The 17,507-nt window shown below is 41.1% G+C and overlaps 1 protein-coding gene across 2 annotated transcripts in view; it reads right to left on the minus strand.

Annotated features, from left to right (window-relative positions):
• Tacc1 (transforming acidic coiled-coil containing protein 1) overlaps positions 1–16,831 on the minus strand; it is a 111,092-nt gene extending 94,261 nt beyond the window's left edge. Inside the window, exon 1 of one of the 2 annotated variants that reach the window (XM_047548232.1) lies at positions 16,552–16,831. The gene's annotated coding sequence lies outside the window, so the exon portion shown is untranslated. The remainder of the gene's footprint in view (positions 1–16,551) is intronic. The other variant, XM_047548224.1, reaches the window with a different exon arrangement.
• Positions 16,832–17,507: the final 676 nt, after the last annotated feature.

The raw sequence follows: 17,507 nt of genomic DNA on the forward strand, positions 1-17,507 counted from the left end.
AGTTTTATATTTTTTCCTCCAAGAGATTTCTCCATTTTTGCTCCCCATTTTTAAAAATTATTTAAATTTTAGAAATTATTGTTTTAATTTTCCTGCTGCCTTTTAGCTGAATCTTTGCATCATGTTTAGTAGCTGACCTACGTCCTTTAATTTTCATAGCCTACTTCTAATTGATAATGTGCTTCCTCATGTAAATTCTACATGAAAAGTACAATTTCTTTTTAAATTTTTTTTTGTAGTTGTAGATGGAGAGAATGCCTTTGTTTATTTTTTGTGTGGTGATAAGGATTGAACCCAGTGACTCATACTTGCTAGCCAAGCACTCTGCCACTAAGCAATAGCCCCAGCCAGAATAGTGCAATTTCTTAAATAGAAAACTCATCAGATGGAGTTGACAGCCAAATGGAAATGTTAAGGGAAAAAGTAAGCAAACTTTAGGATAAATCAATCAAAACAACTCAAAATGAGTAACAGAGAAGAACAAGATTGAAAATAATATGAAAAAAAAAATCTCAGGAACTTGTCAAATAGTCCAACACACATATAATTTGAATCTCAGAAGAAGGGAGGAAAAGGAAATTTAAAAAAAAATTAATTAATAATATTCAAACACTTCCCAAATGGAATGCAAGTTAGAGATTTTCAGATTCAAGATACTAAACAAACACAAAGCAGAATAAGCATGAAGTCCACTCCAAGGCACATCGAGGTCAAATAGACATAAATAAATCTTCAAAGCATAAAGAAAACATTGAAAACAAAGGACTTCCACTTGGTCATTTTTTGTTGCATCTATTTCTCATGAAATTTCCCACTTCTTTGCAGAGATTTTGATTCATCCAAAACAAGCTTTTCCCCTGAATTTCTTTTCTTTTTCACTGAGGACAGTTATAAAACCCTTTAAAATTACAAAACCATTTTTTTAAACATTTTCCTTTTAAATTCCAATGACTTGTTCATGTCCAGGTCAGATTTGATTGACTTTTCTTTTAAGGACATGTTCCATTTTCTCTATGCTTTATGTGTGAGGTAATTTGGGCTTGAATCTTGGACATTATGAATGATAAGTTGTAGAGATTCCAGATTCTGTTTTCCTTCGGTAAGTCTTGTTTTCGCCTGGTGTTAGCAAATAATTTTCTTGGACTTGAACTAAAAACTCTGTTTCTTGGATTTGGTTTGGGGATCCTCTCTTTGACTCTTTCTTTCTTGATAACCCCACTTTCTTTTAAGCATTCATGATTTCCTGGTTTCATGTATCATTCCTCAAAATACACAGCCAGTGTGCAGACCACACCTGCTGATTTGTCTTTTCATCTCCTGTTCTCCAAATAGACATACAACACTAGAGGCTATCTACTTCTGTCCCCTCTGCTGTGCCTTCAGGTAGTTACCTTCCATAATATGTCCAAATTTTGGAGTTATTTTCTGCAGGAGTGGTCATAATATCCAGAATAGTCTGTTACATACTAAAGCAAAAGCCCATACTATATTATTCTTATGAAATGGTAATGTTCAGATTTATATCCCAGCTTACTCATCACACTTGCCCTGAATGACCTGGAACTGCTTTCAAAAATTCAAGAATACTAGTGATAATTTGCTATTGGTCTCGAAGGCAATTTTTAAAGATAAGGACCAAAGGAGTTGGGCAATGGGAGCATCATTGTGTAACTGGAACCAAGTCTGGCATCTCTCGAGGTGACAGAGATTACCATTCCCTAATATCTATTCTGCTTCTCTCTTAGTAAAACAAACAACAAACACAAACAATCCTGATTTTAAAACTAGGCAAAAATTATTCTGAACAAAAGCTTCATTTCCCAGTCTTCATTATATATAGGTAGTCATGTTACTAAGTTTCAGTCAATGGGATGCAAATGGAAGTGTCAAGTTCAATTTCCAGGATGGATGAGAAAGGAAAGGTGAACCCTTTTTTTGGTTCTTTCTTTTTCCTACTGGTTGGAATGCTGATGGTACAGCTGAATTCAAGTAGCCATGATTAATCTTGAATTAGTAGCCTCATGCTAAGGTTTAAGAAGCCAGAATTCCTGATGCTATGGAGACGCTGAGCCTGCTCTCGATTGCCAGCTACAACTTTCCTTTATAGAGAAAGAAAAAATAAACTTACACATTGTTTAGCCATTATTATTTTGATATTCTGTAATATTGGGCCAAATTAACTCTTAATTAATACTCTGATCAATTCAATAGGGGAGGGGAAAAAAAGTTCAATTATTTTGCAGGCAAACCACCAGAACCTGGGAGAACTGTATTACTTAGCATCCTGGACATCAATCATTCTACCCTACTCTACTGATAGACAGAACTGAGGAAATGAGCTTGAACACTAATACTTCCCAGGATTAATGTTCAGCTTCAGCTGAAAGTGTCCGTAAAGCCACCCCAGCCATCATTGCCAAGCAAACCTATCCCTTATCCCAAATAAAATTCCTCTGACAGAATGTTCCAGTCTCCTCTTCCTCAAGGCTGTCCTGAGGTATTCATGCACTCAAAAAATATACTTCATGTCATCCACTCAGACGTGGTTTCCACTCACTAATATACTTAATACCTACCTGACATCTGGATTCAAGTTTGCAAAAGTGCTAGATTAGGTGAGAGAGTTGTCTGGGTCCTGCTTTCAACCTCAGGATGCCACTCTCACAAATCTATACCCAACTTCACCTCAATTATTTTGAAAATGCCTTAATGAAAAAAAAAATCAAAACTAAGAAACTGAGTCAGAGAACAGAGCCCAAAAGGTCCTTACAGGTCACCAAGCTCCATCTTGTTCCACCTTCTTACATTAACATAAGTACACAGAGGCTCTGATAGAGTAGGAGGCTGGGATTTGCCCAAGGTTACAAAAACAGTGGCAAAGCCAGAACCAGGACTCAGATTTCCTCAAGCCATCCAGTTCTTTAACCTTTTCTCAATCATCATTTCCTTCATTCACACTTAATTGAAACATAAAGATGTTACATCTGTTATTGCCATTAGAAAATAAAAATTTTACTTAAGAGCTATCCATCCCATCTATACTCAGCATCAAAGAGAGGAATTGCCTTTGGCGATATGCCTTTAAATTTGTTCTCATTTAACTCTGAAGAGTGAACTTGACAGCAGCCAAGACCAGGGCCTTTTTTTCTGGCCTTGGAACCCTTGGAAGAAAATGAAGTCAGGTGAAAGTCACATGCTTACTTGCAAGGTAAGTTTCCAGCCAAATGAATTCTTCCTAAGGCTAATTCTCAGAAATCCTTCTAACATTTTATTACCAGCTACTCTCTGTAGGACTGTTCTCTAATACTTTGTGCCCAGCAAAGCCAACTGAGAGAGAGAGAGAAAGAGAGAAACAGAAAGAGAGAGAGAGAGAGAGAGAGAGAGAGAGAGAGAGAGAGAGAGAGAGAGAGAGAGAGGAAGGGAGGGAGGGAGGGGGAGACTGGGAGGGAGAGAAAGATTGCCTTTGTTCCTCCATTCCAAGGTGCTGCAACTGTCACCTATGATAAATAAGTTGGCAGTTTGCAGAAGAGAGCTGGCTCTGGGGACTGATGACCCTGCTCTCCTATGGCAGAAACAGCTGCCAAGTATACACTTTCAGTCTGTATTCTCAGGGGGAGGAATGAAAGCAATTCTTTAAGGCTCCCTTTGTTTTTGTTTTTGTTTTTAATTTCATTTACTTGTCATTTCTATTCCTACATAGTGGTTCAGGGACAGTATGCCTTTGTGTACTTTTTATTGATTTTTTTTTTTTTTTTGGTGCCCCAGTATTATTTTCAGAGACAAAATCTACCCATAATTCAAACATTCTGGACTCATAGTTGCCACAAGTGTCTTCTTGGAATATTAACTCTTAGTACTTATTTGGATCTCATCTCATTTTACAGTAGTGACCTACAGCAATCTTTAGATATTTAAATCCAGATTGCAACTCCATTTGTCTGGTTCCTAGGGGCAGAAGAGTCAGGGAAGTTCATCCACTAAGACTTGGTTTCTGTTCACTAACTCGGCAGGTTTTGGCTCCGTCATCCCACTGAGAAATCACAAAGCAGACAGAAAAAAAACAGAAGGTTGACAAGACTCCTGAGGGCCTGCGTTCAAGAAAACTCTTTTTTTTTTTTTTTTAAGAAAACTCTTTAATTTTGTAAGCTTTTGGAATTAAAATCACTATGCATGGCTCATTATATAAAAATAGCACCAAGAATACCTTTTAAAAATGCTACTGTTCTCTGGCTGAGAAAAACAGAATCTAGGGAGCTTCAAAATACCACAAAACAAGTAAATGTTCAAAGGAAATCTCTAAATAGAGACAAAGTTTAAAATTGTCTTTAGACATCATGTACAGACCTAAATTATTTATCTTAGGACATTTAAGAGCGAGAGAGCCACCAAGTTATAAGAAAAAGCTGTAATGCCAGATTTTTACCCTAAAGCAGGTTAAATAAAAGGAAGAATAAGCACAGGTAGAACAAAACATCAGAGTCACTCCTTCTTTAGGAAGTCTGAAAGTTTTCCATCTTCCTACAGAGACAAACAAGAACTGCACTGGAATGACTGCACCTGCCAATTAGAATCCACAGGCAGCTATAAGCATAGGAGTGAGGATGAAATAAAAACATCATACCTTGCCCTGCTAGGTGAGGTTCAACCATAGATCAGTAGGGAGTGCTGTTGTTTTTGCTTTTTCCATGTTCCAGGGAGGGGATACTTCAGACAGGGATTTGGTTTGTGTCGTCACAGCTTTGAATTTTTCATTTTCTTGCCCATAGCCATATGCTTTTTATTTCTGTTCAACACTTTGATCCATATTGCTTAGATACTATAACCATTTTCTTGAGTATTTGGGATCTAAAGCAGGTGTGGGCAGCAGAAGTGAGAGCCAGACTCGGTGGAGGCATTCTGATCCTACTGCTACTGCGCAGCAGGGCACAAGATGGTCAGTGCAAGAAGGAAAACAGGTGCTTAAGCAAAATGCTGTGAGAAACAGAATAAGTGGATCAAAGCGGGCTGAAGGACAGCCACTGAACCCAAGAGCCAAAAGGCTAATGGGATCATGTGGTCCCAAAGTCCACCCAAGGTGGGAATCCTCTGCACAAGGTTACTGGCCAGTGGTCGGCCAATCTCTGCTTGGAAAAAACAAAAATATCTCTGGGTAACACAAGCACAGTACTCAGATCCCTCTCCAACAAAGGATTTAGCAATTCAGCCTCAAAGAATGTGGTTAGCTGGTAACCTCTAGCTGTTAATGCCTTCAGGGTGTCTCAGCTTTTGAGTTAAGATCAGTCTCTTTGGCAGTCCCCAGCCAACAGCCAAGTAGGCAGTAGTATAAAGACCCAGTCATTTCTGCCTCACATGGGTTCCTCTAAGAGGTGACCTTTGCTTTAGAGCTCCACAGGGCCTGAGAGATCCTGTAAGACCTGCACCATAGCCTGAAGGCTCTCCTGCCCAATCTTGCTTTCTCTCCTGTTACAGTTTAGACCTGAAATTTCCCCTAAAGGCTCAGATGTGGAAAATTTGGTCCCCAGTCTGTGGTGACATTCACAGGTGGTGGAACCTTCAAGAGGTGGAGCTAAAGGCTGGGGGGTGTGCCTTGGTGGTAGAGCACTTGCTAGCTTGTACAAAGCCCTAGGTTCAATTCCCAGCACCACTTAAAAAAAAAAAAAAAAAAAAAAAAAAAAAAAATGGTGGGGCTAGTGGAAGGAAGTTAGGTGATTGAGGGCATGCCCTTGAAGGGGATATGGGACCCCAGTCCCTCCTCTTCTAATATTTCCCCCCCAGTGATCATAAGGTGAACAGCCTCCTCTACCCTATGCTACATCTATGATATATTGCCACTCCACAGGTCCAAGAGCCACAGACCAGTGATCATGTACTGAAACTTCTGAAACCACGAGCTAAGAAAAACCTTTCTCCCTTCTAAGTTGACTTACCTCAGGTATTTTGCCCCCATGATGGAAAGCAGGCTGTATGTATTTCCTTTTTTTTTTTTTTTTTTTTTTTTTCTTTTCTTTTTCTAGGTGTCACTTCTCAAAAAGTCTTAATAATGAAAGTACAGGGGATTTTTTGTGAATATGTCAGTATTCTATAAGAAACTCTAATGGTGGAAACATGCCATTATGCATTTGTCAGCATGCATAGAACTTTAAGGCCAAAGAGTGAACCTTAATGTATGCAAATTAAAGAAAAATAATTTGGGAGATCAGAGGATTCCAGAATGGAATACAGATTGTGATTAAAAAAAAAAAAAACAACCTAATTGTATTACAAATTTGTGAAAATTTTTCACTGAAGAGGGTGGGGTGGGGAAAGATGCCAACCTAAGTAACTCTGGAAATGAGTGGAGTCTGTTAAGATAGAGGCTAAAGAAACTGCACATAAGCACTGTAATCTAGTTGACAAAGTTGTTTCCTGTGGGGATCCATGTTAACAATTCTAATACCACTACATTACACATGTAGTAAGTAAATGGATAGCAGATGGTGAGAGTCCAGATTCTCACTGTGGAGTGGAAAGGGGGTGTCTAGAATGATTCTTGTGGTAATGGATTAGAATTGGAAGCATCAGTATGAATTCATGTTTAACTTAACATAAATGTAGTTGGTTACACACAGAAACATTTTAAAATGTGTGTTTATACACAGATTAGCATATGCATAATCTCCTTGTTCTATCATCTGAGAGGGTACTGACACCCTAATATCACCAAGCTCATCCAATACTGAGGTCTTGGTTTTTAATATCATTCTCAAAAAAATAAAAATAGGAACAAGGGTTACTTGAAGAAATAGCTGAATCTAAGACTGGGGCAGGAAATATGTAAAATAAATCTGGAACATCTTATAGTGGTAGGTGCATCTTGTAGTTAAAAAAAAAAAGTGCTCAAGAGACAAACACCAAGTCCCCAAATGATAGGAGTATTGTAAAGGGACACAGAAGTCAAATGAAAGAACCCCCAATGGCCAAGACCTGGGTTATCAAGTACACAGTAAACACATGAGTTCCTACTAATATAAATAAACGGTTAAACATAAGTAAATGAAAAGATGAGCTAATTCTACCATGAAGGAATTCTAAATAATTTATGTATGAACTTCCCCTCAATGAGGCAGTGCTTAACTTTCCACTCCTTAAGTGCTGACTGTGCACAATGAATTACTTCCTAAGAGTACATGATAAAAGAGGGGAAAATGGTGATTTTATAGTAGAGACATCTGCCAAACACTACTTCAAGTCAGGTGATCAAGGTCAACACCAGGAGTGATGTCATCATGTTCATAGCAGGTACTTTTGATATGATATGGTGAGAAAGACAATTTACTTCCCCAAAATATAAACCCCACTATAATCATAAGAAAAACACAAGACAAATCCCAAAGATGGGATATTCTACAAAATACTGGACCCAACTGTCCTTAAAACTGTTAAGGTCATCAAATATAAGGAAAAACAGAAAACATCAAGCCAAGGAAAACCCAAAGAGACATGACTACCAGATGCAATATGGCGTCCTGGATAGTAGACATTGGGCAAATACTAAGAAAATCCAAATTAAGTATGAACTTCAGTTAATAAGAAACTATCAGTATTGGTTCACCAAATGTGAAATAAGGACTTCACAAATGTTAGATGTTAATAATAGGGAAAAACTGGATATGGGGTATATGGCAAAACTGTATAATCTTCATAATTTTTCTATAAATCTATAACTGTTCCAAAATTAAAAGTTTATCTAAAAATAATTCCTCATATTATTAAAACGAACTTAATTATATTTATATAAATGTGCCTGCTAATAATTTTTACCATCGTGAGCAGCACTTGACAGTCTTCTGCCTAGATCCCCCCATCTTAGGTCTTCATGTGCCTGTTCTTTGTTAACATTCAGGGCTCTACTCAGACCATATGTCCTCAGGGAGAGTTTTCCTAACTACCCAGTCTGAAGCAATACCTCCCAAACCAATACACATTCCTTATCATCTTGTCTTGAGCTCCTTCCAAAATTACTTTGCTTTTTTGTCTTGTCTCATAACCACCTCCATCCATGAGACTCAGTACCTCATAGCATTGTCCACAGTACTTCTCAATGCCTAGACAAGTATCTGGAAATATAGTGAACACTCCAAAAAAATATTTGTTGAATGAAGAGATTCCAAATTGGTCTATATCCCTTCCATATGATAGTCCTTCAAACATACAAACTTGCACTCCTTCTAGTCTTTTCCATTCCTCTCAACAGTCACCTTGTACCGAATTATGATATAATAGTAGTAATAATAATTTCATTGAATTAGCGCTTTACCTTGTGCCATGCACTGTAAAGGACTTGTAAAACAGTTTCTCTTTTAATCCTCAACAAAAAATTATGCTCCATGAGCCAGGTACTACAGAAAGATCTTTGGAATGTCATTATCCCTCTTAAAGAATGGCTCCAGATCTGGACTCCACTCTCTGGATGTGATCTGGATGGCATGACCACTGTCTTCTCTGATATATTTTTCTATCAAAATGACCTGTGTGGAGGGGTGGGTTGGCTCAAGCAATGACCTTACTGTTTGTCCTCTACCAGTGACCATCACAATGGTCTGTAACAAGATTGGGTGCTATGGCAGAATGTAAATCCATCTCCTCACCATGTGCACTGTTTAGTTCTGCTGACTTGTTTTCACAGCATGACTTTCTCAATGAAGGAAGTTCTGTGTTAGTCTTATTCTGGCAGTCATGTATTTCATTATGGACTGGCACTCTGAGTAGCACTGATCTCAGTCGTAAGTCTCAGCATAATTTTTTAATTTGCATTGTAACACAGGCTCAACATCTAGTATATTACTACTGCCTACTAATTTCTAGTAAGTAGAACTACTTGGGATCTAAATCCTATAAAGAACACTCAAAGATGGTCCAGGAAAGCAGCTGGTGACAAGACATGACAAGAAAGCATAGTGGAAAAGTCCTTAGATTGGGTCCCAAGACTTCTGTCTTCATCCTGGGCCTATAATTAATCAGCTGTAAGAAAATTTCCCTCTCCAAGCTTCATGTATAAGAAAGGGTGACGGAGCTACCTGATTTCTAAGTGCCTTTAAATTTTTAAGGTGTAAGAGTCAACTCTTTTAGTCAAATGACTTCCATACTCTAATGTCTCTAGACTGGACCTTCCACAATTATCATACCCCATCATAGACCACCAACTTGTCTGCCACAGTGCTTTGCCTGGAGTTCAAATCAGCTGACTTCAAAAGGGGAATGTCACAATGATATCCAGCTGCCAGGACCAAAGATAAAAGAATTAGAGTCTAGAGGCTGAAAGTCATCCCCAGAGATAGGCCAATACTTTTGTCAAGCATAATGGTATCAATACACAAGTGCCATTAGAATTGATCTGAAGAATTCCATGTGTCTGTCATACTCTGTCATAGGCCAAATAAGGACCTCAAAGATATCAAATCCTAATCTCTGGAACCTGTAAATGTTACATTATTTGGAACAACATTATCTTATTGGCAAACATGTTACCTTATTTGCTAATGTGATCAAATTAAGGATTTTGAGATGGGGAGATTATCCTAGATGATCTGGGTGGACCTTAAATACCATCACAAATATCTTTATAAAAGGGAGGCAGGAGAAGTTTCCACACACAGAAAGAGATGGCAAAGTGACCACAGTGGTAGATATTGAAGTGATGTGGTCACAAGTCAAGGGATGCTGGACCCACCAGAAACTGAAAGAGACTAGGGACAAGGAACAGATTATCTCCCAGGGCCTCTGGAGGGAGCACAGCCCTGCCAATGCCAATCAAGCCCAGTGAAACTAATATACCTTGCTCCTTTCAGGTATATTTGCCTTTTGTACAGATTGGTATAATTTAGATCCTAAATGTTGCCCAAAGGTTCATGCTTGGGCTCCAGCCTGTGTTGCTGTTGGGGAGTGATGGAACCTTTGGTAGATGGGGCTTAGTGGGAGGAAGTTAGGTCATTGGGGGCGTGCCCTTGAAGGGGATATTGAGACCTTGGCCCCTTCCTCTCTCTTTCTGCTTCCTGGACATCATGAGGTAAGCAGCTTTGCTCTACCCTAAGCATTCCAGTCATGATGTTTTGTCTCACCAAAGGTCCCCAAAGAACAGAGTCAACCAACTATGGACTAAAACCTTTGAAACCTTGAGCCAAAATAAATCTTTCTCCATCAGATGCAGACGTGCCACCTATAAGCCCAGCAACTCATGAGGCTGAGGCAGGAGGATCACAAGTTCCAGGCCAACCTCAGCAACTTAGAGAGACACTCTCTCAAAATAAAAAATAGAAAGGGCTGAGGACCTAGTTAAGTGGTAGAGCACCCCTGGGTTCAATTGTCAATACTGCAGAGAGAAAAACAGTTTGCTCCTTTTTTTTTTTTTTTTTTTTTTTAATCTCAGGTTTATCTCTGTTCTGGCAGAGAAAGCTGACTAACACAGGTTTTCTCTTTTTCAAATGAACAAAAGATGCTGGTGAGTAAAAAATTTCAATCTGAAAATAAAGGGGCTGTTTACAAAACTTGAGTAGAGTTTGGAAGACCACAAAAGATAACGGAATACCCTGGGACTGGCTGTACACAGGAGAAGACCCTGCTACTACCCTTGGCCCAAGGTCAGCAGGAAAGAGCTGAATGGAGAGGGCTGGCTGCCTGACTGAGTTGTGGCTTTGACCAGGGAACACACCCTGACAGTAGTGACCCAGTAGGAAAGGAGCAAGGGAAATAAATGCCTACCTTCCTACCATCCCTCCCTGCCTCTGACTTCCTACAGGTGCCTTGCATTGGGTGAATCTAAGTAGAAACTAAATGCAAGGGAGTCATTAAGACCAGTTTCCTGGGCATAGAGCAGTGGACAATCCAGAGTGGATTTATAAGAGCAAATGGAAACACTCAGTAAGCATGTAACTTTAGTCCCTTCTCAAGACTATTCACCCATATCAGTTTGGTTTTGTGAACTAGAGGGGCCCCTGGACCCTGGCCATGGTGACCTTGGGAAATTCACTGCCTCTCTAGTCCTCCTTCTCTTCAGCTGTGAAACGAAGGGCTTAAAATAGTCTCTAAGATCCCTCTTAGCTCTGATGGGCGTGATTCTGGAAGCAGATTGAATGCCTTACTAGGCTAGGCTAATGTGTGCCTCACGAGTCCTGACAGTTGTTTATTTACTAAAGTACATACAGGCCTTTCTTTCCATGACGTACATATCTCAGCATCTGTTCAAGCACATGCAATGCATGCCGGGTACTGAGCCACTCCAAGGGAAGGAGTAGGCTGTGCTCCCATGGAGCATGCAGATGTGTCAGCAGCATGCTGGAAAAGGAAACATTAGACCAGAAACCCACACTGGGCTCTGGAGGACCAATTCAAGAGGCCAAGAGGCTGGCAAGCCACTTACCCATCAGCTGGGTCGGCAGTTGGTGGGCACTCCTGCTGTTCCTCAAGAAGACCAGGGGGCCTCAGCAGCTGGCTGTAGTCGGAGTACCCCTCAGGCTGGTCAGCAAGTCCACTGGCAGGCCCAGAAAGCCCAGCACAGTGTTGGCTGCCAGCAACCACGCAGATGGTAATAATTAGCCAGAAAATCAAACTATGGAAAGTTCCAAGGGTCCAGGAAAGTCCTACATTACACAAAGAACATACTGAGCCCTCCCTTGCTGCCTCGGGGCATTTTGTTCTGTATTGTGTTGGCTTTTTCATCTCTTCCTGTCTGCTTGGGTCTCTCTGGAACCTCACTTTAAAAATAGAGGGTGAGGGTAAAGAATAAAGCAACCTCATTGCTGCTCTGGGGCTGAAAATGCAGAAAGCATAGAAACCTTCCCCTCTGTGCCCATCCCCATGTATCTTGGGTGGCCTGGGATAAACAACAGATTTCCTTCCTTTCTCCCACCCTACTCCTAGTCGTTAAACTAGGACACTCCACAATGACTGATGGGCCCCAAATGAGCCCTGGTTTATAGTGTGTGATTTGGAGGGGAGAGTAAGGCCTAAGGAGGACCCATATTCCAAAATCCTTAAAAACTCTCCCCTAATCACTAAATGATCGCCAAATTCCATTGTCATCTTGTTCCCAGCAAAACAATTTGATCCTTGTTACAAACACACCCACACTTGGGTGGTATGTGCTTAAGGTTGTCCAGTGAATTAAGGGCCTGCAAGCCTTATAGAGATAAGGAAGGGAGCAGAGTCTGAATGTGAGAGCCTGAGAAGGTGGGTGGGAGAGAGGTTATTAGGAAAGACAGAAGGCTCTGGACACAAGGAATAACATTACACCCGTCATACAGCTGCCCAGAGCTGTCCCTGTTGAGCTAGTGCTATAAATACTCTGAAAATTCAGAACCACTAATGAGTAACACACCAAAAGCCCATGAACTGGACTTTCAAAGCTCCCCTCAGGTGGGAGCTTGCCTTTCCAGCCCAGGTAACAACCATGGAGTGCAGTTAGAGGCTGCCTCAGGAGTCTCCTTACTCTAAATACTCTTGCTACCCACCATTATAGTGCAGCCTAAAAATCTCCCATTAGATCCACACCAGTATGTGACTTTGTTTTTTATGGTAGTCTTCCCTTATCCAAGGTTTCACTTTCTGGGGTTTCAGTTACCTGCCATCAACCCTGATCTGAAAGCATTAAGTAGAAAATTTCAGAAATAAAAAATTCAGAAGTTTTAAACTGTACATGGTTCTGAATAGCATGGTGAAATCTCACACTGTCCCCTTGTCCCTTCCAGGATGTGAATTATGCTTTTGATCAGTGTATTCGTACTGCACAGGCTAACTACATGTTAGTCAGTTATCAGATATTTGCAGTGGTATCACAGGACCTGTGTACAAGTAACCTTCCTTTTTCTTAAAGGACCCAAAGCACAAGAGTAGTGATGCTGGCAATTTGAATAGGCCAAACAGAAGCATAAAGTGCTTATTTTAAGTGAAAGGTTGAAAACTCTTAATTTAATAAGGAAAGACTGCCTGGCGGTTTTGTTGTTGTTGTTGTTGTTGTTGCTTTTGCATAGGGCAACTATATGTGCATCTCACGTCAGGTGGTCTGGGCATCTTCCAGTCCCTGCTCTACAAAATGCCTAAGAGGGTTTCACTGAGATTTGGTGCATTGAGAGTTACTGCTCCTCCTGTTCCTTCCATTCACTTCCATCCTAGATATTTCATTCTTTCTTTTTTTTGTACTGGGGATCGAGCCCAGAGATGCTTTATTACTGAGCTATATCCCTAGTCCTTTTTATTTTTTTATTTTGAGACAGAGTTTTGCTAAGTTACTAAAGATCTTGCTATGTTGCTGAGGCTGATCTCAAACTTGTCATCCTCCTGCCTCAGCCACCCAAGTTGCTGGGATTACAGATACGCACCACGGTGCCCAGTCCATATTCAATATTCCTTAAACAGATAGAAATGGCTTAAATCAGGGAGAATTAGATTTATTAGAGATAATGCATAGGCGTACTTCCCACAACGCCTGGCTTATAGTAAGTGTTCAGTAAATGTCAGTCATGGATTTATTTCTCACCTACTTGTATTTCCAGTAAAAGTTGGCAAAGCAATGCATGTGAGTTTAAAGATCATTATAAATCTAATCCAGACTTGGGCTGTGCTCACAAATTTGTTCTTTGAAAAATGCATAAAATTCTTCTGTAAGTCATGATCTCCTTTCTGTTTTTCTAAAATAAGCTACATATAGCTCTTAACTTTTATATCTCAGCTTGAAATTCTAAAGTCAGTCTTTCGGAAATATAAGTGGTTCAGTCAATGGCATTTATTCATTGAAAAAAAGAAAAAGCACTTTTTTTGTTTTTGTTATGTAATGTACCCAAGATGACCTAGCTAACCTATGGCAGAGCCAGGTTGTGCTCATAGAAGTCTGGCTGAAGAGCCTAGCTCTCTTTCATTAAACTATACTATGTTGGACTGTGTACATAGCTTAGTGATAGAGCACTTGCTAAGCATGTGAAAGGCCCTGAGTTCAATTCCCTGCATCACAAATAAATAAAATAAAACTAAGGTTAAAAAAAACTACACCATCTCATAGATAAATGAAGTTTATCAGGCATGCAGCATGGCTAAAAGTCATTACTCCACTTATTCACAGAAACACTCTTCCTTCCATAGAACATTCTGTCCTGACCCCGTAAGCCTGAACCTCCCAGTCTATTTTCAGGGGCATCATTTGTCAAAACACAAAAGAACCATCATTATAACATATCCTTGTGGCTATCAAACAGGGTTGCAAAAAACATTCAAGGCAGTGAGGCTTGAATTCGGGGATGGGTTCCAATCCCACCATCACCATTAACTGGCAGGATGCCCATGCCAGTCACTTAAAGTCCCTTCCTCTAGATTCCTCATCAGCATAGTGGGGATCATGCCTCCTTGGGCTTTTGTGAAGATTACGTGAGCTAATCTGAATAATGTTGTCAACACGTCTGGCTCAATGAGTAAGCAGTTATCATTAAGGAAGATCAATAAGTAGCTATTATGATTATTGATTAACTAGTCCCTAACTGGGAGCACAGTTGAGAAGACCACCCTCAGAAAAGACTGAGAGAGAGGCCAGGTTGTAAAGTAGGCTCTCCAGGGTGCTGCTCCTTCTGTGTCCCTGCAAAGAGGAGAGTCTGCCTGAGACAGAAGAGCTCACTTCCTGAGCCTGGCTGGCAGGCAGCCTCCAGTGGGCTCTAAGGGCAGGACGTGATCATTAGAGGAGGCAGATGGGAGGACCAAGTGAGCTTAGACAGGGAAGCTAGAAATCTCGCCACCACAAGCAGTCATTTTCAGTCTAGGCAAAGCACTACTTGTCAGCACTTCTATACATTGTTTCAGAAAACTTTGTTTCAACTGGGAAAGTAGGTCTTTACCAGACCTACAAGTCAGGAAAGAATGGAGCTACTCTGTTGGAAGTAGAAAAGGAGTTACCTGGAGCACCCATATAATGCTGGCCTCCATGTTGAATTCCTCAGCAAAGGGGACCCAGCCTCCCCTCCAAAAAGCAATGGTGTTCTTAACATCACAGTTGGGAAATGTATGTAAGAGGCAAACCCTGCCCTTCTTGAGCTTAGAATAAGCTCCAGTGTAAGACAGGCTGGCTGCTGAACACCAAGCACAAATCCTAACAGGCACTATTGGCACTTCCCACCAAACTCAGGCTTCTCCGTGTGGAAGGGATCCCTCAACTGTTGTACTGCCCAGTGAAGAGCACATTTGCATTGTTCACCTTCTTCAGTAAAATAGTCTTTTAAACTTTACCTCTCACAATACCTCTGTGAAGTGGCATTATTATTAGTCCTTTTTATAGATGAGGAAACTGAGGCAGAGGGCAATTAATTATCCAAAGTCATTCAGTTAGATAATGCTGAAACTCACATTCAAAGCCTGGTCTTTCTGATTTCTGAGCACAGCAGCCTAGACTTGAGACCCATGCTGCCTCAGTTCAGGTCCCTCCTCTGTCTATTATTAATGGTGTCTCCAGCCTCAATTTCCTCATCTGTAAAATGGGAATGATGATGACAATACCTACCACCCTTAGAATAGTGCTTGGTGCAGGGCAAGTGCTCAGCAAGAACCAGTTACTATCTTAAGATACCAACTAGTAGCCATGACTATTTTGTTCAATCCCCTCCCTCATGCAGTTAGCCTGTCAGAGAACAGTGCAAGGCCATGTGACTGAGGAGCAAATTGTGTAGTACAGAGAGTAAAAGCCATAGATATTCAGAGAAAAGGCATTTAAAATGATTCATTTATGACTGCTTCATAAGTTTCTGAGTATTCTTTGTGCAGAAGCCATGCTGAGTTTTCTGATCCAATCCAATGTCAGCACATGCAATGCCAAGGCTAGCTTTTCAGCCACCAGCTGCTGGGAACATGTTCCTAATTGAAGATAAGGGTGATGTGTGGGCTTCTGGGTAGACCAGTTAGCTTTACCCCACACAGACAGACAGACAGACGCACACAAACACACACACACACACACACACACACACACACACACACACAGAGCTGTTTCAAACAGCACCTGAGTCCTGTCTAGAACTACAGCCCTGGTGCTCAAAGGTTCTGACTATGGGCTTGTGCCACATCCCCACACCTGGAGAAAAACCACCAGGCATGTGTCTCATGATGGTGGATGGGAGGGAAAAGACAGCATCATGGACTAGAAGACAACATGGTCCTAGTGCCAGGAAACAACCAGGTCTTTCACCTCAGTCATTTCTCTCTGAATCTTTTCAGAGATGAAGTTATTTATGAATACTCCTTGACATTCCAGGGGCTCAGAAAAGAAACAGAGAAATCAGGAAATTCATATCAACTTCCCAGAATTCTCCCATTAATAGTACCCACACCAAGAAAAATGTGCTTTCAGGGATCCAGTAATTAAAGTTCAATTCAGAAAGAGAAAGGGAGAAGGGATGACAGATCTCATCCCAGATTTCCTTCATCCATCCACTACCATTCACTCCCATGCACAACACCCCAGCCCAAAAGCAAAAAGGATCAGTGCCTCGTTTGGCTCAATAAATGTGAAATGACCACAAGAATGTGCAGTGCCCCGTTTCCTACCTCTTCAGCCGGGGTCCCCTTGCACCACCTGCTAGGGCCGATCCATCATCTCCTTGGGAAGCCGAACTGCGGATCAGGGAGGAGTTCCGCGGAAGGAAGGGGAGGGCGGGGCAGGGCAGGGAGGGTCTCCCCACCCAAGCACTTGGGTAGAGGGAAAAGGATGTTTTGTAACTCCTGGCTTGAACTTCCAGAGGCAGAACAGGAAATGTCCACTGGGGCCGAGAGCTCAAGTGAGAAATCCGACGGGTCTGGTTTGCTTGGGGAGCTTCCTGAGTGCTCTCGACTGGGGCCCAGTCTGGAATTTAAAGCCCCGTCTGACTTCCGGTGCTTTTTTCCCCCTTACACTTTCCTTCAGCACTTTTTTTTTTTTTTTTTTTTTTTTTTTTTTGCCTCTCTCTCTTAATGGAACGTCAGCTTCGTTCCTGACACGCTGGAAACATTTCCTTCTGCCTAAACTTGGCTCAGGAGCACTCTCTCCTTATGAGAGAATTTCTCGTGTTACAAAGTTCAATTTAAAAAAAAAAGAGAGAGAGAGCTGTTTGTTTTGCCAACTTTTGTACTGGGAACATTTTTGATGGCTTTTTCTTGTTCCTGCCCTGATCCTCTGGATTCCAAGACACACACACACCTACCTCCATCTTACTGACTTTTTTCTTTGATTTTTTTCCCCCTCCTGATGGAAAAACAATAGCTGGTACATGGTCCTTAATCTGTGGGCTCCTAGGGTACTGCCCAGGTCAGCCTTCTTCCTGCTGATATGTCATGGGCAGTGCAGTGTGTGGTCTGTGGTGAAGGAGAGAGTAATGATGGTCTTCAAGGAACTCTCTTGGTTCTAGGTCTTTTTATGATGGTCACACAGGAATTGGCTACCTTTCACAAACGATGTTCCGGTCCATTACAAACTATCTTCTCTGCTCCCCAGCGATGGAACTGGAACTGTATGGGACTGATGATTT

The sequence above is a fragment of the Sciurus carolinensis genome, chromosome 4 (genome assembly GCF_902686445.1).
Source record: "Sciurus carolinensis chromosome 4, mSciCar1.2, whole genome shotgun sequence".
Lineage (NCBI taxonomy): Eukaryota > Metazoa > Chordata > Mammalia > Rodentia > Sciuridae > Sciurus > Sciurus carolinensis.